The sequence below is a fragment of the Schistocerca serialis genome, chromosome 5 (genome assembly GCF_023864345.2).
Source record: "Schistocerca serialis cubense isolate TAMUIC-IGC-003099 chromosome 5, iqSchSeri2.2, whole genome shotgun sequence".
Lineage (NCBI taxonomy): Eukaryota > Metazoa > Arthropoda > Insecta > Orthoptera > Acrididae > Schistocerca > Schistocerca serialis.
Genome location: NC_064642.1, coordinates 300870849 through 300894554, shown reverse-complemented (window position 1 = coordinate 300894554; position 23706 = coordinate 300870849).

Below are 23706 nucleotides of genomic sequence, written 5' to 3'. Positions count from 1 at the left end.
ACAAGTATACGTCTTGCAATCAAAAGTAGCTGGACGTCCCTATGTAATGCGGGATTGACTGTTAGATATGACCTGAGGTGGGCTCGTCAGTATCAAAGGAGCCAGGTATTGGCAGTACAGAACAAGTAACAGCAGTATGAGTCGGTCGGGGCGGAAAAAAACTTCTAACATGGACTGGTCACTACGTCACCTCAGAAATAAATCCGTGAAGGACATCTGAATCACTTTTGGTGACGTGAACGTGAACTGGAAAATCATACGAACAACCATAGCTAAACCAAGACCAGGAAGGACTCATGTTCTGACTGACAGGAAACGTCGAGTTTTGCGGAAGGTGATTGTAAAACTTGACATGTAATCTGCACTTGTAATCACTCGTGAGTTCCAAAGTGCTACCATCAGTACAGCATAGAAATTAAAAGAGGAATAGAATGTAGTGATCGAGCGCTTTTAAGTCACACATTTATATAGTCGATATTAAGAGACGACTGGCGTGGTACAAAGGGCGGCTCTACTGGATAGTGAAGAGCTGGAAAAGAGTGACTCGGTGATGAATCACGCATTACTCAGTTGCAATCCGATGGAAAGGTTTTTGATTGGTAACTGCATTGAGAACTTTACGTGCCTATCATATGCAACGCCACCAGTGATGTACGGACGAGGTGATGTTACAGTATGGGATTTGTTGTTAGTGTATAGGCTTCTTATTGCACTTAAGAAAATGCTAAATGTGGAAGGACATCATTGAATTTTACTGCATTAAACACTGTCAATAGTAGAGGAACAGTTCGGAGGCGATGATTGTTTGGATCAGCATGACAGCGCACTCTACCCTAAAGAGAACTTTGAGGTAGCATTTTGTGGACAGTACCATTCCTGAAATTCAATGGCCTACCCCGTGTCCCGACCTGAACCCAGTGCAACGTCTTTTGGATGTGTCAGAACATCGACTTCGCTCCAGACTCCAGGGTTCAACATCACTACCTTCTCTGGCTTCGGCTCTTTAGGAAGAACGGGCTGCCAGTCCTCCACAGACATCTGGCACCTCACTGAAAATATCCTCAGCAGACTTCAAGGCTTAGTCAGGGAGAAGGGCGAATACAGTGACAGGTGCCCGGATACTTTTAATTAGACTGATTCGTACTAATTTTGCAGACGATGAATGGACTGAGTAAAAGTGTGACGAGGTAAAATAAATTTACTACACTGAAGGAGAAGTAGATGTTATTATGAGAGTGACTGGAATGCGGCAATAGGGAAACGAAGTGAAGGAGAAGCAGTTCGAGGACATGGAACAGGAAAAGAAGGACAGGGGACGCAATCTGGTATAATTTTGCACCAAGTCGATCTTCACAACAATTTGGTTTAAAAATTATGAAAGAAAGATATATGCGTGGAAGTGACCCGGAGACGTCAAAAAATTCCAAGTAAGTGCTGTACTGCTAAGGCAGAGATTTTGGAAAACAAATTGTATAACACAAATAAATCCAGAATCAGACATAGACTCTGTCCAAAATTTCTAGATATTAAATGCAGATAAAATCTGAAAATGTTAAGAAATTAAAAAGATGAGACTTGGATAAGTGGAAATAGCCGGTAGTTTTTGAGAGTTTCGAAGGATGCATGAGGCAAAAATTTACTGACGTAGCGGAAACCAACATAACAGAAGACGAATGAAAAGCTTAGAGAATAAATATTTAAAATAGCAGAGGAACAACTATCCAAAAGAATGAACACCGTAAGTTCTCGGTTTTAAGACACCAGGTATTGAATTTAATTGGCTTAAGGATAATCTAAGAAGTGCTGCACATGGAATACGTAAAAGGGAATGCAGAAGTCTAAAAACTGAGACTAACATAAACTGCAAAATGGGAAAATAATAATCGCTGGAAGAGAAACCGTATGTGGCGAAAAAGTGCAAAACAGCAAATAAGGGATGACCGGAGGAGATATACAAAGCTGTTGAATCACGCATTACCATATAAAACACAGATACAACGTATAGATAAACTAAAGGGCCCACATGAGAAAAGACAAGAACTGTCTCAGCATCAAGAACTCATTAGGCAAGCCAGTAATAAGGAAAGCAGACAGTTCTGAAAGGTGGAAGGAATATACAAAAAAGCTGGGAAGAAACGGAAGACAATATTATGGAAAACGAAGAGAAAGTGAGTGACGAGGAGATGGGGGATGCTATACTGCAAAAAAAATTTGACAGTGCAATGAAAGACGTACGTCGAAACAAGGTAACTACAGGAGACAACATCTTTGGAACATCTGACGAAGACAAAAGTATTCCATTTGTTATACAGGCGATATATACTATACTTGGTGAAGAACATAAAAGTTTTCAATTCCAAAAAGGAGAAGAGCCCACGAGTCAATGTTAATAAACCATTAGTTTCATAATTCATATTTGAAAAATGACTTCGACGTTTGATTACAGTGTAAATACTTTTACCTGCCAATGAGAAACGGCACCTAGGAAGAACAGTTATTTGTGGTGTGTTATTTATCAACCATATCCAGTAAAGTTCATCCTCGACGTAGCGCATCGATTGAAGTAACGTTATACTTGTCAGCCACATACTACTAACTATAGTAAGAGAGTTACCTAAAGAGTGCAGTCCTAAACAGTCGACTGCAAACCAAACAGCACAGCAGCGCGAAAGGTCATCAAGAAGGCGTTGACCCGCGAGCCAATTAGAAGAGCGGGCAGCGGCACATTTCTAGGAGGACAGAGTTCAGCGCCCTCTATCAACGCTCACTTAACCAGTCGCCCATCGCTGGTCGGCTCCAATTTGGTCGCAGGCTTCAAAAGCATTAGCACTGAGCAATCAAAAGACAATCGTAAGAGGCGCAACAAGTTACGTAACGGTTCTCTTCTTTGTAGAAATAAAGCGTCATATCAGTCTTGAAGTATAATGTGTAGATCATCTTTATCACTGCTCCCGGCACTCGCAACTCCTCCCCTTGTTTCTGTCGGTGCTGACTTCCACAGTAGCCAGCGCAAAATAAATAATCATTAAAACCGTAAACGATCGAGTATTGGCTTTCGTGTCATCTGCCTTTCAGTCTTGTTCTTTGAAGATGGGTGTGTATTTCCACAGAAAGAACTTGCAGTCAAGTAAGCACAGGACGGTAAACTTGTTTATCATTTGAGACGCTTAAGACAAATAAAACTCTGAGGGATAATCCCTGGAGAACTTAACCGTCGGATGCTAGATTAAGAATCTGAAAGTCTGAAAGAACTTTGGAAAATGAGAGTGTAAATAATTTGTAGAGAATGGAGGGAACACGTTTTAACAGCATGCAAGGCCAGCACATAAGAGAAATTGCGTGTTTCTATGCTATTAGAGCAATGGATATACCGGGACGAAGCACTTGGCGATGTGTAGATGTGCACAGAAGGAATATTATAGTGAGTGCTGTCCAAGCAGAACAGTTAGTTTATTCAAGCAGAAGACAAGCACCAATTTCAGTTGTACAAGTAAGCGGTTCCACTATAATCTTCAGGCATTTTCATACGGTATGAGTAATGCCTGTGATTATGATCTGGTTAAATCTAAGATAAAAGAACTTTTATTAATCAGCACGGTTACCGAAAGGAAAATTTTATCGTGTTCCTCAAGATAAGCCGAAATACTCGACTGTAACATCATTTACCTGCTTTTGATTCTCACTCACGTTTTTCTCGATTGTTTTTGTTTTGTACCAAAATGTTCTTTCGTTATGAAGAGCGCTCCTCAAGCCGAAGAATTAATTTTTGGGAGAATTAGGCTACTTGTTACTATGTAATTAATCAATAGTCTGTTGTTGAGTGAGTGCAAATACAAGCGGTAAATACAAGTTTCGGGTATTTAAACTTATTTCACATTTTACTTCAATGTATAAATAAAATTTTTCAACTACTGATTCTTTCTGACACATTTCAGAGCAAGGTGAAAATTTTCGGCTTTACAGTGAAAAACTGCGTCCTTAGGTCGAATGTGACATATTCTGCCATTGTCGTCTCCTTTTAGCACAAAGCTCTCCGTGCAACAACTTTTTGGTGATAAAGTCCATCTTTGACGTACGACGTAGGAAGATATGGATAGTTCCTGTCGCAAACTGTTAGAACAACATGACTCGAAATGTTTCCAGGAAAGATTTTTTATATATGTACAGGTTTGTCCTCTAAAGAGCACCTTCCAGTAGGGAGGGGGTGGGGAATGCCGTTCTTTTAATGAAAGTTGATCCAACGGCGTTGCCACAGTGGTAACATCAGTTCCCATCACATTATCTAAGTTAAGCGCTGTCGGGCTTTCCTAGCACTGCGATAGGTCACCGTTTGGGTCTGCCGAGCGCTGTTGACAGGCGGGGTGCACTCAGCCCTTGTGAGGCGTATTGAGAAACTACTTGAGTGAGAAATTGCGGCACCAGTCACGCAGATTGCCAACGGCTAGGAGAGCAGTTTGCTGACGACATGCCCCTCTCTGTCTGCATCCGGTGACGCCTGAAGGCTGAATGTGACACGGAGGCCGCTCGGTACTATTGGCCCTTCAATGCCTGTTCGGATGGTGTTTGTATTAATGAAAGTTCAAATTCTGAAGGTGGCAGGGGTAAAATACAGGGACTGAAAGGCTATTTACAATTTGTACAGAAACCAGCTGGCAGTTATAAGAGTCGAGGGGCATGAAAGAGAAGCAGTGGTTGGGAAAGGAGTGAGACAGGGTTGTAGCCTCTCCCCGATGTTATTCAATCTGTATATTGAGAAAGAAGTGAAGGAAACAAAAGAAAAATTCAGGGTAGGTATTAAAATCCATGGAGAAGAAATAAAAATTTTGAGGTTCGCCGATGACGTTGTAATTCTGTCAGAGACAGCAAAGGACTTGGAAGAGCAGTTGAACGGAATGGACAGTGTCATGAAAGGAGGATATAAGATGAAGATCAACAAAAGCAAAACGAGGATAATGGAATGTAGTCGAATTAAGTCGGGTGATACTGAGGGAATTAGATAAGGAAATGAGACACTTAAAGTAGTAAAGGAGTTTTGCTATTTGGGAGCAAAATAAGTCATGATGGTCGAAGTAGAGAGGACATAAAATGTAGACTGGCAATGGCAAGGAAAGCGTTTCTGAAGAAGAGAAATTTGTTAACATTGAGTATAGATTTAAGTGTCAGGAAGTCGTTTCTGAAAGTATTTGTATGGAGTGTAGCCTTGTATGGAAGTGAAACATGGACGATAAATAGTTTGGACAAGAAGAGAATAGAAGCTTTTGAAATGTGGTGCTACAGAAGAATGCTGAAGATTAGATGGGTGGATCACATAACTGATGAGGAGGTTCTGAATATAATTGGGAAGAAGAGGAGTTTGTAGCACAACTTGACTAGAAGACGGGATCGGTTGGTAGGACATGTTCTAAGGCATCAAGGGATCACAAATTTAGTATTGGAGGGCAGCTTGGAGGGTAAAAATTGTAGAGGGGGACCAAGAGATGAATACACTAAACAGATTCAGAAGGGTGCAGGTTGCAGTAGGTACTGGGAGATGAAGAAGCTTGCACAGGATAGAGTAGCATCGAGAGCTGCATCAAACCAGTCCCAAGACTGAAGTCCGCAACAACAACACGATCTTTATAACTTTTCTACTTGACAGGCAGTACACTACATAAAGTTCTATAACCTTTTGCGAAAATATTGAGGTGCTGCAAATCTGTGCACATTGTGATGATATTTAGTTACAGGTGGTCTATTTGGAATTAAAAATGGATCACTATGAGAGCAGCATGTAGCAAACGCCAAACTGGCACGCAGCTGACAACATGCTTGGGTATGTAACTGATTAGCATTTCTGCCTAAATCCATAAAGTAGATGGTATGTGCGTGAGAGAAGAGAGAGATATATATATATATATATAATATATATATATATATATATATATATATATATATATATATATATACATATATATATATATATATATATATATATAGAGAGAGAGAGAGAGAGAGAGAGAGAAAAGGAGAGAGAGACGAGGAGAAAGACTTACACGATGTCCCAGGAATAAATCTCAGCATTCAGGGATGTGACAGGAACGACTTCGGAACAAAATATTCTAATAAACATTGGTTCTGAAATGCATATCTTGAATCCTATGACCTTACGTTTAGTGGAAGAGATGTGGTTGACAGTAGCAAAGATGAACAGAAGCTCTTAGCTCTTAAGGTATGCACATTAGCGCTAATGTTTTTTAGACAGTTTTTTCCTTGTTTTGGTCCATACTACCACCTCTCGCAATATGCAAGGTGAAGAACTTCCAGTAGGAGAGATTTGGTTCGCAGTGTTGAAGATAGTCGTTCGTAAGTCTGTTTTGATAGCTAGTGACCGCCTGTTGGCGTACGTCAGCCAGTTAGGCAGCAGCGACCGGCGGAGACAGCCGCAGCAAAAGGGCAGTAACCGATTTTGTGACATTTACGAGTTCCTAACCAGGAGCGAATTCTATCAATTCACCTGTGTGCCATTATAGCTCAGTTTCTTGAGTTTTTGCGTGTTAACAGTTCCCGCGTTTTCGTTTGCTTCGGAAAGTAAACCGATTTTGTGACATATTACAAGTTCCTAATCAGAGGCGAATTATTTAGCCTCACCTGAGTGAATCGATAGTTCGGTTTTTGAAACTCTGCGTATTAATCTAATAAATTAGATTAATTCCTGCATTTTCGTCAGCGTCTACAGTGGAGTACCGCAGCACGTGCCGGTAGTCCGTTTATATGGCTAGTGTAGTTTTTCACGGTCTTTAGTATGGATAGGGACTGTGATTGTTATGTGCCGATGCAAGCCGAGTTGGTGACACTTCCCTCTCAGCTCCCGGCAGTGATAGCTTCGGTTACACAGCTGGATGCTGCAGTGGATGGGCACCACTGTAGTGGGCCGGCCGTGGGGATTCAACGGACATCCAGCACGTTCGAGTCCTCCGATCGGTCCTGACCGGTGGCTAGCGCAGTTACTGCTCGCACTGAAGTTGGCTCCTCACCTATGGTCGAGTGGGAGGTCTCAGAGCGTCGCAGGTGGCGAAAGACTTCCCAGGCGGCCGCACATAAGGCCTCACGGGTTAGTCTGACAAACAGTTTCCAGGTGCTGTCTGTGGCTGACACTGTCGCTGAGCCAGATGCGGTCGTCTCTCCTGTTTCAGAAGAAACCTCTCAGCCTGCAACCCTCTAGTGACTCCGTGTGCATACCGGGTGGAGTGATTCCAGATGTGGAAAGGGTCCTCTCGGATGCCACGAAGAGCACAGGGTGCAGCCAACTGCAGGTAGTTGCTCACGTCGGTACCAATGATGTGTGTCACTCTGGATCAGAAGAGATTCTCTCTGGTTTCGAGCGGCTAACAGAAGTGGTAAAAGCTTCCAGTGTTGCCTGTGAGATGAATGCAGAGCTGACCATTTGCAGCATAGTCGACAGGACTGATAGCGGATCTCTGGTACAGAGCTGAGTGGAGGGTCTGAATCAGAGGCTCATACGGTTCTGCGACTTTGTAGGCTGCAGATTCCTCGACTTGCGCTATAGGATGGCTGGGTTCCGGTTCCGCTGAATAGGTCAGGAGTCCATTAGATGCAGGAGGCGACTACACAGGTAACAGGGGCAGTGTGGCGTGGACTGGGCGGTTTTTTGGGTTACAGGGTCTCGGGAAAATACAAAAAGGGTTTCAGTTACAAAGGGTGAAGGCTGAACACAGGAAGTACGTAATTACAGGAACCAACGGTATAACAGCTGCGAATTGTCGAAGCTGTGTTGAGAAAGTACAAGAACTCGTAGTGCTAATAGAGAGCACTGATGCTCAAATCTTTATAGCTACTGAAAGCTGGCTAAAGCCGGAGATAAGTTCAGTCGAAATTTTTGAGAAGAACCTAACCATGTTTCGAAAGGATAGGCTAAACACAGTTGGCATTGTGGTGTTTGTTGCTGTTAGAATCAGTTTACCTTCTCGCAGAATTGAAGTTGATAGTTCCTGTGAGTTGGTACGACCAGAGGTCATTCTTAGCAACCGGAGCAAAATAATAATTCGATCCTTCTACCGACCTCCCTATTCAGATGGTACATTTGCTGAAAGGTTCAAAGAAAACTTGAGTCTGATTTCAAACACGTACACGGCTCATAGAATTATAGTTGGTGGTGTTTAATTCCGGAGTTACGCATAAAATATCATCTGAAATTGTGCTAAACGCCTTCTCTGAAAATTGTTTCGAGCAGATAAATCATGAGTCCACGGGAACAGTAAAGGCCTGTTTAAACACACTTGAGCTCTTAGCAACAAATAATCCTTAGTAACGAGCATTAAAAAAGATACAGGGATTAGTGAACACAGGGTTGAGTAGTGAGATTCAATACTGTAATCCACAAATCCTCCAAAAATAAACAAAAAATATAATTATTCAAGAAACCAGACAAAATCACTTGACGCCTTCCTCGGAGACAATCTCCATTCCTTCCAATTAACATTGTAAGTACAGACCAGATGTGGCTTGAATTCAAAGAAATAGTATCGGCGGTAATTGAGAGATTTATACCAAATTAATCAACAAACGGTGGAACTGATCTTCTTTCGTACACGAAACGGGCCACAACACTGTTGGGGAAACAACGAAAAAAGCTTGCCAAATTTACACGGACGCAAAATCTCCAAGATTGGCGATCTTTTACAGAAGCTTGAAATTTAGCGTGGATGTCAATGCGAGATACTTATAATAGTTTCCACAACGAAACTTTGTCTCGAAACCTGGCAGAAAGTCCAAAGAGATTTTGATATTACGTGAAGAATGCCTTCTCTGCGCAATAGCAATTGAGATGTTATCGAAGATAGTGCAGCCAAAGCACAGATCCTAAACATAGCCTTCCGAAATTCCTTCAACAAAGAAGACGAAGTAAACATTCTAGAAGTCGAATTAAAAACATCTGTGAACACGAGCAACGTAGAAGCAGATATCCTCGGGGCAGTGACGCCACTTAAATTACTTAGTAAAAGTAAATCTTCCGCTCCAGATTGTACACCAATTAGATTCCTTTCTGAGCATGCTGATACAATAGGTCAACATTTAACAATGATATACAACCGTTCGCTCGACGCAAGATCCGTACCCAATGGCTGAAAAGTTGCGCAGGTCACACCAATATTCAAGAAAGGTAGTAGGAGTAATCCACAAAATTACAGGCCCATACAATTAACGTGAATATGCAGAAGGATTTTGGAACATATATTGTGTTGGAACATTATGAATTATTTCGAAGGAAACGGTCTATTGACACACAATCAACACTGATTTAGAAAACTTATTTTTTGTGAAACGCCACTAGCTCTTTACTCGCACGAAGATTGAGTTCTATTGACAAGGGATTTGAAATTTATTCCGCGTTTCTGGATTTCCTGTAGGCTTTTGACACTGTCCGACACGAGCGGCTTGTAACGAAGTTGTGTGCTTATGGAATATCGTCTCAGTTATGCCACTGGATTCGTGATTTCCTGTCAGAAAGGTCACAGTTCGTAGTAATTGACAGAAAGTCATCGAGTGAAACATAATTGATTTCTGGCGTTCCCCAAGGAAGTGTTATAGGCCCTTTGCTGTTCCTTATCTATATAAACAATTTTGGAGATAATCTGAGCATCCGTCTTAGGTTGTTTGCAGATGGCGCTGTTGTATATCGAAGAGTAAAGTCATCAGTAGACCAAAACAAATTGCAGAACGATTTAAAAAGATATATCTGTATGGTGCTAAAATTGGCAATTGACACCAAATAACGAAAAGTGTGAGGTCATCCACATGAGTGCTAAAAGGAACCCTTTAAATTTCTGTTACAAGATAAATCAGTGGACTCTAAAGGCCATAAGGTCAACAAAATACCTTTCAATTACAATTCCGAGCAACTTAAATTGGAAGGAGCACATGGAAAACGTAATGAGGAAGGCTAACCAAAGACTGCGTTTCATTGGCAGGACACTTAGAAAATATAGCAGATCAACTGAAGAAACTGTCTACACTGCGCTTGTCCGTCCCCTTTTAGAATACTGCTGCGCGGTGTGAGGTCCTTGCCAGATAGGATTGATGGAGTACATCGAAAAAGTTCAAAGAAAGGCAACACGTTTTGTATTATCGCGAAACAGGAGAAAGCGTGTCACTGAAATGATACAGGATTTGGGGTGGACATCATTAAAACAAAGGCGTTTTTCGTTGCCGCGGAATCTTCCGACAAAATTTCAGTCATCAGCTTTATCCTGCCAATGCAAAAATATTTTGTTGACGCCGACTTACTTATGGAGAAACGATCACCATAACAAAATAAGAGTTCGCACGGAAAGATACAGATGTTCTTTATTTTTTTTATTTTTTTTATTTATTTATTTATTTACTTTTTTTTTAATAATAGAGAATTTTAAAGGTGGTTCGATGAACCCTCTGAGAGGAAGTTAAATGTGATTTTTCAGAGCATCCATGTAGAATGTAGATGTAAAAGTGCTCATAGCTCCTAATTTATGCACTTTAGAGCTCACGTTTCCTATAACTTTTTGCTTCCAATGATCGTTCCTGTCGTATCCCCAAATACTGATCATTCCGCCTGAGACACACGGTATATTAGATTGCACAGCTTGTTTGCCATTAAGAAATCGGACCTGAATGTTTGTAGTTTGTGAGAAGATGGTGTGAGGCTTCTGTGCAGTAAGGCAGGTATCTGTACGCGCAATGTGACGTCGTGTATAGCAGCGAGATCTGTCAGAACAGTAACCATCAGCGAACATGGCTTTGGCTTTCCTTGGGATGGAACAGAGAGAGACGAATCGACGGCGATACGCCATGACCATCTGACCACTTCAGTGGCAAAACATTTCTGAGAAGAGTCTCACATCTGCTTACAACATGATGTACATTTCCGTGGGTGGGGGCACAGAAGAAAATGAAGGTTCCAAGATTGCATCCGCCATCGTGGTGCAGGCCCTGGACTTAACATGATGGTATGCGATGCCTTTGAGTGCACAAAATAATTTCTGGCTTGCATGCTTGTTGATTTGGACAGTGGCCGTTACGATTTTCACGTGTGAAGGCGAGCAATCCCTTCCGTCTTCGAGGTCTCCGTGGCGTCATCTTTCGACAAGATAACGCATGACCTCACGTTGCCATTCTCTCATGACCTGCTTCAGTACAGAGGGTTTTAGACTGCTCCCCTGACCCTCAACTTCTGCAGATCTCTCACTCATGAACACACTTGATCATTGTTTGCTGAGAGACTGGCACGCTACTACTCGCTATTACCACTGATGAGCTCTTCCTCAGAGTTGAAGCAGAGTGTAATGACGTATCCGTCGTATGTGTCACACAGTCTTAGTTCGACTCGACGCGCAGCCAGAATTAGAGCCCTTTTTGTTTCCAAAGCTGGCAGCCCAGGGTACCAAATTTCGCACCCTTTATACTCTCCAGTTATCTATAAATTTAATCGTGTAGTCTCATAGCTATATCATATAAGTACAGTAAGTAAATTTTCTCTATTTTCTGTCCTTCCTGGTTCCGAAGGTTGACACGCAGAAGCACAAGTACGTCCAACCATTTTTTCTGTTGTACCTCACTCACAGCCACGTTTATTCATTTTGTTCCATGATAATAACAGCCAACAGTGAAAATGTAACTGGGGGAAAATAGACGTTTGTTAACTATACCGACCAGGCTGATTACGAAAACCAGAATGAAAAACTCGAATTAGCCCTTGATTCCAAGTTAAAGGGGTTGTGCAATCAAATAAATTTTTTAAGCATTCATTGTCAATTCCTTCCTCTATTGGCTTCGAAATGTCGCTGATGGTCGACTTACTGATGAAGTTTCAGACAACAATAGCTGTTTGTACTTTATCGCTATTTTCAGCTTGAGCTGGTAGCAGCAAGAGGAAGGGCATTATCACGGGAGGAGCAGAGCATGTTTGATTTTAGTGTAGTTTCAGCCTCTTGCAAGCTGTGCTGTTTTCTTGTGCCGAAGCAACGTGTTAATGATGGGTAGTTAGTGCGTCATTGTAGCTCCTATGATTCAATATGTCTCGAAAATGCGTAAACATTGATACATTTGCGGACAGGCTACACTGAAATCATAAAACAAGCCAAAAACGCCATATATTGTTACTTTTGTGTGATAAGTCCGTTACCACATGGTATTTACAAGAAGAAAAAGTCTTCCTTGACATATTCTAACACACTGTATGCCAAGCGACCAGTGCCTCACGGAGACGTACTGTCTGTTCCTGTCCCACCCGACTGTGGCAGTGACGAGGGATGTAGCGAAACCAATGCTGATGACCTACAAAGCCTAGTTCGAAAGATTCTGAATTCGTGTGTAACGATGAGGGTAGAGAAATTCACGAAGTATCAAAATTAATGACCTAATGAGAGATCTGGAATTACAGAAAGGTAAAGCTGAGCTGCTGTCGTCAAGACTACAACAGTGGAATAGTCTTAATAAGACGGTAATATGACTGTATTCCATAATTGCCCCAAGCCATTCCTTGCAAGTGAAAATAAGTTGGTATTTTGCTGTGACATACTGAGACTAACGGCAGCTATGGGCTTTGACTATAAAAATAATCAGTAGAGGTTGCTCATTGACTCCGCCAAAGTAAATCTCTAGTGTGTGTTACCATCGATTCCGATTAGATATGCACCTTACATGAAAGAAACACATCATAACGTAAAACAGTTGTTATTGCGACTGACTATGAAAAAGTTAAAGTGGCATACCTCCTGGAATCTTACAGTCGTAGGCGTATTACTTGGGCTATAAAACGGCTACACCAAATTCTGTTGCTTCCTGTGTTTCTGGGGAAGTCGAACCAAAGCAATTCATTATAAAAAGAGAGCGTGGCCTAAGCGTCAATAATTTGAACCAGGATCTCACAATGTTATGCAAGAAGTACTTTTTTAATCTAAGAACCTAATTCTCCCTGCTCTTCATATTAAACTGGTCCTAATGAAAAACTTCGTCAGATCCATGGACCAAATCGGGGAAGCATTCGCGCATATGCGCTAGAGATTTCCACGTCTTAGTTAGGCGAAAATAATAGAATGGGTTTTCATGGATCCCCAGGTGAGAATTTCAGAACCACTCCGAAAAGTGATGAAAATTTATCTGGGAACGCCTTTGTTCGAGTGTCAACAGACGTTCTAGGAAAAAAGAGATAGAATACTGTTTCTTCTGGCAAATCTTCTGCACTGCTATAGTAGATTGGTGTGCAACTTGTCCTGAAAGTTCCGTTTCCTGGATTCCCAGTTGAACTTCTTTCCTGACTACCGTAGCACTGTAGCTGACGAGCACGGAGAATGCTTCCACCAACAAATTTCGGGCATGGAAATGAGATACCAGGGAAAGTGGAGTGAATCAGTATTAGCCGACTACTGCTGGACTCTAACCAGGGGATCACCAGCACAAAACTACAAACCCCAGGCAAAGTGGTTGCACCTACACTGACCTTCCTCCAAGGGACAACCCGAAGGTAAATACATGTGTAAGCTTATATATACAGTAACGTAGAGTTATCATAACTTCAGAAAGAGAGTTAATCTCGCATTTTGATTAACACTTTCATTATCAAAACACCCGAAAACATAAAGATTAGCTGCTTTCATGCCAGTTGCAGAAAGATAGTAAAACTTTGTTTGTTAGTGTAATGTGTAAGAGCTCCGTTCTATTTACCTTCCGTTTGAGGTAAAGAATAGTTTTGTTGTAAATTGCTTCATTGCTGCGATTGATTTAAACGATGAAACTCATGCATTTCATGGTTCAAAACAAACCGTGCATTAATATTTCACAACAAATGCCTGCTTAGTCATGCGGGAAGTTTCGTATATTTGTTGCTAGACAATCTGGTGTACACTGTCTCAACGTACTGCCCTCATATAATGTCTTCGGGACAAATCATTCGACGTGTTCATAATTGTTAAAAATTTGCAAGCTAGCCTATGGTGACGGCAGTTCTGCGTCTGTCAAACGACTAAAACGTAACTTCCACACCCAAGAGGTGCCACCTTTATCAATAGCAGAAGGAAATCTGACTGGTGGCCCCAGTGTGGATCACCTCTGAGTCAGCTAACATAACATAAAAGTAATTTAATTCCTCCAAACGCACAACAAAATAAATGACATCTTAGGGAATGATAATGGGTGTCACTGAAAAATTAATAACGAGGACCTACGGTATCACAAAGAGATTTGTTAATCTGTGTCCCTACGTTGGAAATAACTACATTATGCCACGGTACATTTTCAAGTCGTGCACTAATAAATACAAGAAATACACCATTATAGAGTTTTTGTTCTGTCCAGATGCATTATCACTTGTTAGAACTAAATGTTCAGAATTGTAATTCAAATGTTTTAGATAGGTAAATAGCACTGATGCAGCGTCACTGGCTTCACTGGAACCAATTATTTCAGAGCCAAATGATAGAAATTGTATAACTTTCTGTCTCCAACTCAGCTAGTTGTTACACATTGTAAAATGTGAATACTGTCAAAAAAGAAGTAAAACTGACCACTACTACTGATATGAAGATTCTAAATGTTCAACCTCAATATTTATCTCAGGATGATTACTAAAATATGACGTGGCTTAAATGTAAACTGTCGTATTAACGAAAGCACTTACAGTGAACTCATGTCCTACTTTCAGGAAGCTAAAATGACCTTCCTTTAGAATTCTTACAAAAATACAGCCTCAGTGGTTTTAAGTGGTAGAATATGTGACCCATCCCTGTGTTTACAAACCATAAATCATGAGGACTTACGCCTTAGATGAACATTCAATGTCAGGAAATGCTTTTCCTACAATATTTCCACCCTTATAATGTACTTGTGTTTGTAAATGTATTTCACCAAAGGTAAGCAGCACTACCCTTTTATCTGCACTGAATACTCAGACTTTTCTGTAAAAATAACCAGGAAAATGCGTGGGATTCTGCTCTGTTCTGACACTTGTGGAAAAATTACTACATGGGTGTGACAATGTCACAGGGATTAGCAGTGTTAACATATCATTTCGCCATTAAATTTCAGCACTCTCATACAAATTTCTCTGAAGCAATTAACACAAGTTTATCATCTCCTGTATATATCTTGCTCTTATTTTGATAGTGTTCAACAGTATAACTTGTTCTGAGAAAAAATTTTCACTTTTGCTGTCTTCCACGGCATCTGCAGTGAAAAGTTCTGCAGTAGTATATTCACAAGAAAGACATTTTCGTCAGTACTACAACCACCTGCACAGCTACTGGAGGATACGTATTTCCCACTTTATTCACCTGCAATTCATCAACTTCCACACAATATCAATAAGTAGGACAGAAAATTTTGACGCGTAGTACGTCTGTCACAACCGAGATCTGGATGGTATTTTCACTGTATTGAAGAAGCCACTCACTATGTATTTTATATTTCTTCACCATCCCTTTCAGGTCTTACAATGACACGAATTACACTCTGTTTAAATACTTGGGAGAATACTTATACTTTGTTGCAGCGCTTTCAAATTGTGTGTTCTCCAACCACAACCCATGATCATCAGAATGTTCTCCCATAGATTATGATGTATACCGATTTGTTGGGCAGCCAGACATTACAGTAGGAACTGCATCTGAAAAATCAAGGTCAAGAGAGAACAAACTTATGAACAGAAACTTCAACTGTATAACATTCCGTTGATACGAACTCAGGTTGGTTGGCAACAGAATTGAGAAACCTAACTGGAATTTACGTCTAAATGAGACTGGCTGCTGTGAGTGAAAGGATGCCAATCTAGGCAAGCACACTCTGCTGAACTGTCCCACTGATTGGTCTCTGACATCGAAATATAATTAAGAAATCAATGGACACTGGGAGAGACTACTGCGAGTACAAGGCTGCTATGAAAAAAGAAAACGATTGGTAGGCTTCTGAATTTCCCAAAGCTGTGCAACACTACTGATATAGCCGGTGAGAGACGAGATGCTGTCGTCTGCGTGCGGGCACTGGCAAGGAGTCATAGCCGGCCGGAGTGGCCGAGCGGTTCTAGGCACTTCAATCTGGAACCGCGCGACCGCTACGGTCGCAGGTTCGAATCCTGCCCCGGGCACGGATTTGTGTGATCTACATCTACATCTACATCTATACACCGCAAGCCACCCAACGGTGTGTGGTGGAGGGCACTTTACGTGCCACTGCCATACCTGGACAGCAAGCTACACCGCGATGCAGAGCGCCTCTCTTGAAGAGTCTGCCACTTGAGTTTGCTAAACATCTCCGTAACGCTATCACGCTTACCAAATAACCCTGTGACGAAACGCGCTGCTCTTCTTTGGATCTTCTCTATCTCCTCCGTCAACCCGACCTGGTACGGATCTTACACTGATGAGCAACACTCAAGTTTAGGCCGAACGAGTGTTTTGTAAGCCACCTCCTTTGTTGATGGACTACATTTTCTAAGGACTCTCCCAATGAATCTCAACCTGGTACCCGCCTTACCAGCAATTAATTTTATATGATCATTTCACTTCAAATCGTTCCGTATGCATACTCTCAGATATTTTACAGAAGTAACTGCTACCAGTGTCTGTTCCGCTATCATATAATCATACAATAAAGGATCCTTCTTTCTATGTATTCGCAATACATTACATTTGTCTATGTTAAGGGTCAGTTGCCACACCCGGTACCAAGTGCCTATTCGCTGCAGATCTTCCTGCATTTCGCTGCAATTTTATAATGCTGCAACTTCTCTGTATAGTACAGCATCATCCGCGAAAAGCCGCATGGAACTTCCGACTCTATCTACTAGGTCATTTATATATATTGTGAAAAGCAATGGTCCCATAATACTCCCCTGTGATACGCCAGAGGTTACTTTAACGTCTGTAGACGTCTCTCCATTGAGACCAACATGCTGTGTTCTGTTTGCTAAAAACTCTTCAATCCAGCCACACAGCTGGTCTGATATTCCTTAGGCTCTTACTTTGTTTATCAGGCGACAGTGCGGAACTGTATCGAACGCCTTCCGGAAGTCAAGGAAAATGGCATCTACCTGGGAGCCTGTATCTAATATTTTCTGGGTCCTTAGGTTAGTTAGGTTTAAGTAGTTCTAAGTTCTAGGGGACTGATGACCTCAGCTGTTATATCCCATAGTGCTCAGAGCCATTTGAACCAAAGAGTCATACTGCAGGAGATGACCCCACGTTCACCGGTGATTGCCTCACATCCGCGAAAACATTGTTTCGCCTGGGTGCCCGTACGTCTTTACAACTAACTTCTCTCCATGGAAACGGAGGAGCTCTTTCGAGCCGGCCGTTGTGGCCGAGCGGTTCTAGGCGATTCAGTCCGGAATCGCGCTGCTGCTACGGTCTCAGGTTCGAATTCTGCCTCGGGTATGGATACGTATAGGTTTCGGTAGCTCTAAGTGTAGGGGACTGATGAACTCAGATGATAAGTCCCATAGTGCTTAGAGCCATCTGAACCATTTTAGAATTTGAAGATCTTGCGACTGTACTCCGCGAAGGTGGACAAGCAAGTTCGCCTCTCCCATTGCTCAAAAACATCCAAAAATACAGCCATTCCCTCCGATGTTCTTGAATGAACCTATCGTGGCCCAGCAGTGGTTATCGTACCAATCATGTTTTCTAGCAAGGAGACCCGATCTTCCTCTACCCATCACTGCAGTGTAGCACACATTCTGTTCTCCCAAAAAACAGCACACAATGCCTGGTGGTCCTGCGAAAAACCCCTGACGCATTTCACAAGATGAGAGAAGCTTCCCAGTGCAAACAAGCTCCACATCGTTCATAAAACGATTTAGTGGACCCCGTTTAGGCGAGGCGCGGTGGCATCTATGAAACATGACATCCAGAGAAATTCGTCATCCCCCCCTCATAAGATAAGCTATTCTTGTAATTAACACATTAGCTGGGAGCCAGCCTGACGCCGCTTTTCCTGGACCCGCACACCATGTTCACTCGCTAATAAAGCAGTTAGGCCGGCCCCAGGACGCCCGACGCTGACAGTTTCTAAAGTGTCACTTCGCATTCAGCTACGGCATTCCCAATCTCTTACTTGGCCGCTAGCCGAACAAGGCCGTCCGCCAGAATGTCGGCTCACAAACCACTGCGCTGCAGAGCCCACAGCCAGTTTCAGCGACTATAAAGGTATTCACGAACTCGCTTGGTGCTCGGGGAAAGTTCTTAATGCAGTGGTCGCCTCCAGCGTCCAAACGGTCTGTCTCTACAGCCGAGTATAATTACACTGCTGCTACTCAACTCATGCAGTTAGTGTGGGACAAAAATTTTATTGACTAGCGTATTATCATTCGCACGATGAAATCAATGCTAACATTCCAAACATAGCAATCTGTCAGACCCAAACCTTAAGGATGCTAATCGTAGATTCCAGGTTGACACTGTCAATCTGCGCAGCAGTGCATAATGAATCAAAACTTCTACGAGAAAACTGCATAGAAGACCTGGTGAAGTTCGCATTTCTAAAATGAAGGGCCTGTGTCAACCATAGCAGATCATCAAAGGCAAGGATTGCACTCAAGGTAATGCTTGGCAAAATTACAGCAGTTAATAGACAAATTTTCACCAACAGTTTAAGTTGACGCTCACAAAAGTTCCCAATCAATGACACATAAACCCAGGTAATTAGTATTGTCCATGTGATTCACTTCCACCAGTGTTTCCCACGTCCCTCCCCCAACTTACGATACACAACGCTACTGGCCAATAAATTCGGCGATCAAATCTGAAGTAATATTGAGTCGGGACATATAAAACCGAAACTGAAGTGGATAGTCAAACCATCTCATCCCACTTCGAGTGAAATTCCATAATGGAGGCTGGCCGTGAGGAAATTTCCTGAAACTGATCATACTAACATTAATGTGCATTTCTCAAAAACTATTTGTTGCAATCAAACCCGATTTCAAATACACATAAGCTGTTCAAATTTTCTTTAAAGTGTGTTACTTGTGAGATATTAGCCTGTGATCGGAGAAAAAATGCGTAGAAAAGTGGTTGACCTAAACAACATTTGATTGCCATAAATCTAGCAGATTTTAATGAAAATGTTGTAATTAATTTTGATTTTAATTTTAAGTGATGCACATGCGTTAGTTTGGAGAAAATCTGAAGCTAAATAGTTCATATTTTCGGGAAACATGTATTTAAAGCTTTCGATACAATCTCTTCATACTCGATTCAAAGTCAAAACTCACCATGTCTACAATTGTTATCATTGCTTTTGAATTCTGGCTTCTTTTGTCATTTTTAAAGACACTTCTCTAAGTCTCCCACACACTCAGGTGGGCAATTAACGCAAGCACATTCTTCATGTTCACCCCAGGTACTACGCCCACATCATTCAAAACTTTCATCTTGCTGGCTAACCGATCATTGAAACACAACATTGAATCCATGACATCAGTTTTTATATTTCTGACTTAGTTCCGGTCGTTCCCTCTGGAACATAGGGCCGTGATCATGCCAAGGGTGGTTACAAATTTATCCATCCGGTTTTGTATTCTCGGCTCGGTTTCAGTTCTCAGGTTATTTAAGAAGGGCGGATGATTGGCCCACCGCTTCCTATTGTCTTAGTGGGGCGACCACCTTATCGCCCAGGCACTGACGATTTGTCAGATGTTCGGCATATGGGTTTGGCATTTCCTCCGCACTCCTATACGTGGTTTGACCGCCAGCATCAGTTAAGTGGGGAAAATGGGAAGAAAAAAAAAGGATGGGCTACGGATAGGAAAAGGATAGGAGACAGGTTTTCGATAGGCTCCTCCCATTCAGCCTTTCCGGCATGGGTGACCCTGCTGGTAGCTACGCTACCGCCGGCATAGCCCTCCGTATCCAGAGCGTACAAATCTCCTTCCCGCACGGACAGTGCTACGTTAAGGCAGTGGCCCCAGAGGAGGCTCTTACGGCTCTTATATTTTTGAAACCCACAAATATAATTTTTCGGAAAGCGTTCCCACACAGAGTTTTCGAAACTCTTGTTGGGATTTTGATTTCTCCCATGGATACATTTAGGATGCAGTTTTGCTGGCTAAGTATATATATATATATATATATATATATATATATATATATATATATATATATATATATATATATAGAGAGAGAGAGAGAGAGAGAGAGAGAGAGAGAGGGAGACTTAGCCAGCAAAACTTTAAAGGTAACAGGTTTACCAGAATCGTGAGCATACTTAACTCTTCTAGTGATATGAGTCATGGTGTAAACATCAGGGAGCAGTGGAAACTGTCGTTGAATGTAGACATAACCATTTCCTACCTACGTCAATAGTAGATGTCGTAAAACATATATATATATGTATATATACACTCCTGGAAATGGAAAAACGAACACATTGACACCGGTGTGTCAGACCCACCATACTTGCTCCGGACACTGCGAGAGGGCTGTACAAGCAATGATCACACGCACGGCACAGCGGACACACCAGGAACCGCGGTGTTGGCCGTTGAATGGCGCTAGCTGCGCAGCATTTGTGCACCGCCGCCGTCAGTGTCAGCCACTTTGCCGTGGCATACGGAGCTCCATCGCAGTCTTTAACACTGGTAGCATGCCGCGACAGCGTGGACGTGAACCGTATGTGCAGTTGACGGACTTTGAGCGAGGGCGTATAGTGGGCATGCGGGAGGCCGGGTGGACGTACCGCCGAATTGCTCAACACGTGGGGCGTGAGGTCTCCACAGTACATCGATGTTGTCGCCAGTGGTCGGCGGAAGGTGCACGTGCCCGTCGACCAGGGACCGGACCGCAGCGACGCACGGATGCACGCCAAGACCGTAGGATCCTACGCAGTGCCGTAGGGGACCGCACCGCCACTTCCCAGCAAATTAGGGACACTGTTGCTCCTGGGGTATCGGCGAGGACCATTCGCAACCGTCTCCATGAAGCTGGGCTACGGTCCCGCACACCGTTAGGCCGTCTTCCGCTCACGCTCCAACATCGTGCAGTCCGCCTCCAGTGGTGTCGCGACAGGCGTGAATGGAGGGACGAATGGAGACGTGTCGTCTTCAGCGATGAGAGTCGCTTCTGCCTTGGTGCCAATGATGGTCGTATGCGTGTTTGGCGCCGTGCAGGTGAGCGCCACAATCATGACTGCATACGACCGAGGCACACAGGGCCAACACCCGCCATCATGGTGTGTGGAGCGATCTCCTACACTGGCTGTACACCACTGGTGATCGTCGAGGGGACACTGAATAGTGCACGGTACATCCAAACCGACATCGAACCCATCGTTCTACCATTCCTAGACCGGCAAGGGAACGTGCTGTTCCAACAGGACAATGCACGTCCGCATGTATCCCGTGCCACCCAACGTGCTCTAGAAGGTGTAAGTCAACTACCCTGGCCAGCAAGATCTCCGGATCTGTCCCCCATTGAGCATGTTTGGGACTGGATGAAGCGTCGTCTCACGCGGTCTGCACGTCCAGCACGAACGCCGGTCCAACTGAGGCGCCAGGTGGAAATGGCATGGCAAGCCGTTCCACAGGACAACATCCAGCATCTCTACGATCGTCTCCATGGGAGAATAGCAGCCTGCATTGCTGCGAAAGGTGGATATACACTGTACTAGTGCCGTAATTGTGCATGCTCTGTTGCCTGTGCCTATGTGCCTGTGGTTCTGTCAGTGTGATCACGTGATGTATCTGACCCCAGGAATGTGTCAATAAAGTTTCCCCTTCCTGGGACAATGAATTCACGGTGTTCTTATTTCAATTTCCAGGAGTATATATATATATTATGTCTACATTCATCGACAGTTTCCACTGCTCTCTGATGTTTACACCATGACTCATATCACTAGAAGAGTTAAGTATGCTTACGATTCTGGTAAACCTGTTACCTTTAAAGTTTTCCCTACAGTCAAACTATTCGCCCTTTATGGCGCATGTATGCTCTACGCAGCATTGTTTCCGGTGTTTATTGCTCGTAAACTAGTGAATGTAGATGTTATGATGCAAATTAAAATAGAGAGATGTGTAGTGAAGTCAAAAACTCCGACATCTTTAGTTTGTCGATGAGACGTTCAAACCAATCTTCCTTCCTTGGCATCTTAGTTGCCCCAAAAACATTGCCTTCATTTTGCGTAAAACATTTTTGTACTCCTTTCCGGATCAGTTCCGGGTAAAATCTTCAACCTTTCGACGTTTCATTCCATTGTGTTCGTCGGGAGCAATTGACTGTCAAAACTGCTTCTTTGGTGGACTTATGTTGCCTGTAGAGGGCTGCTAATTGATCAGTTGCTCCTTACGAAGGCGATGGAGATAATCACCAACTCTCGACTGGGAGTGAGTCGAAATGTCGACGGCAGCTCATCAAAGAGTTCACTATAGCAATACAACGGCTAAACAAACAACGAAATTTGAGCGACTTGCAACTATTCAAAAATCAGTGTCATCCCATGGAATGGCACGCACTGTCGTCAACATGTCAAACAAGAACCTGCACGAAGAGCCATCTCGGCCCTCAACAATCGACTGAACTTCCCCCGTACACCATGCATTGTATTACTTCGCATTTCTCTAGTGGAGTGGAACAGGCACTGCGGCATCCCTCAGAAGACAACGCCCACCGAGGTAAGGTTTACCGCCAGCCGCAGTTTAGCCTCAACCGAGCCATCCACATCTAACATCAGCAGAGCAAAGAGAGAGCTTCCCCGTGCAGTGCTGGAAGACGAAGATCATTTAACACTACTCAGTATCACATTAAAGTGGCATCGTTTTTGGAAGATAGCACGTACAAGTGCCTAAAACGTGACTTAACTCTGACATACAGAAAAAAGAGAGAGAGAGAGAGAACCATGGAGCCCGTGAAGAATTCTGGTCTACCAGAGGCTGGCATCAACAGTCTTAGAGCAAGAGCTCCTAGACTTTCGAGGCTGTACAGATTACCTAAAATCTTCAAAGAAATGGTTAAATAGAGGGCGATTGTCTGCGGTATTGGTTCTCCTACATTAGGCAGTTTAAATACTCAACAGTGTACGACTCCTTTAGTTTGCCGCTGAGAAAATCACATCAAAAACTCTCTGACGTTCACTGAGAAAATTTAATGTAGTGGAGTTGAGTCAAACGATATTTTAGTCAGCTTGAATGTCACTGTTTGTGAAGCTTCCTCTGGAGGTCACTTTGAAAGTGTTGTCAAATTATTTTCCTCCTTAAACGATAAAGGTATCCGACATGTTATGAAGACCACCTGCTTCTTGTACGACAGTAAATTTTATGAAATGGCAGACGGAATCTCAGTTATCTCCAGCAGTGAGCAACATTTTTAGGGAACATTGTGAGATATGTTCATTAAATTTGTCTCCCCATCGTTATAATGACGACACGTTTGGGGTCTGGCCAAACCGCGTAGCAGCTCTTGAGCACTTTCTCGAAAATGCGAACAGTATACACCCCAACATTCAGTTCACTGTCGGGAGAGAGAATGAAGGATGGGTCCGCCCGCATCTCGTGGTCGTGCGGTAGCGTTCTCGCTTCCCACGCCCGGGTTCCCGGTTATGAAGACCACCTGCTTCTTGTACGACAGTAAATTTTATGAAATGGCAGACGGAATCTCAGTTATCTCCAGCAGTGAGCAACATTTTTAGGGAACATTGTGAGATATGTTCATTAAATTTGTCTCCCCATCGTTATAATGACGACACGTT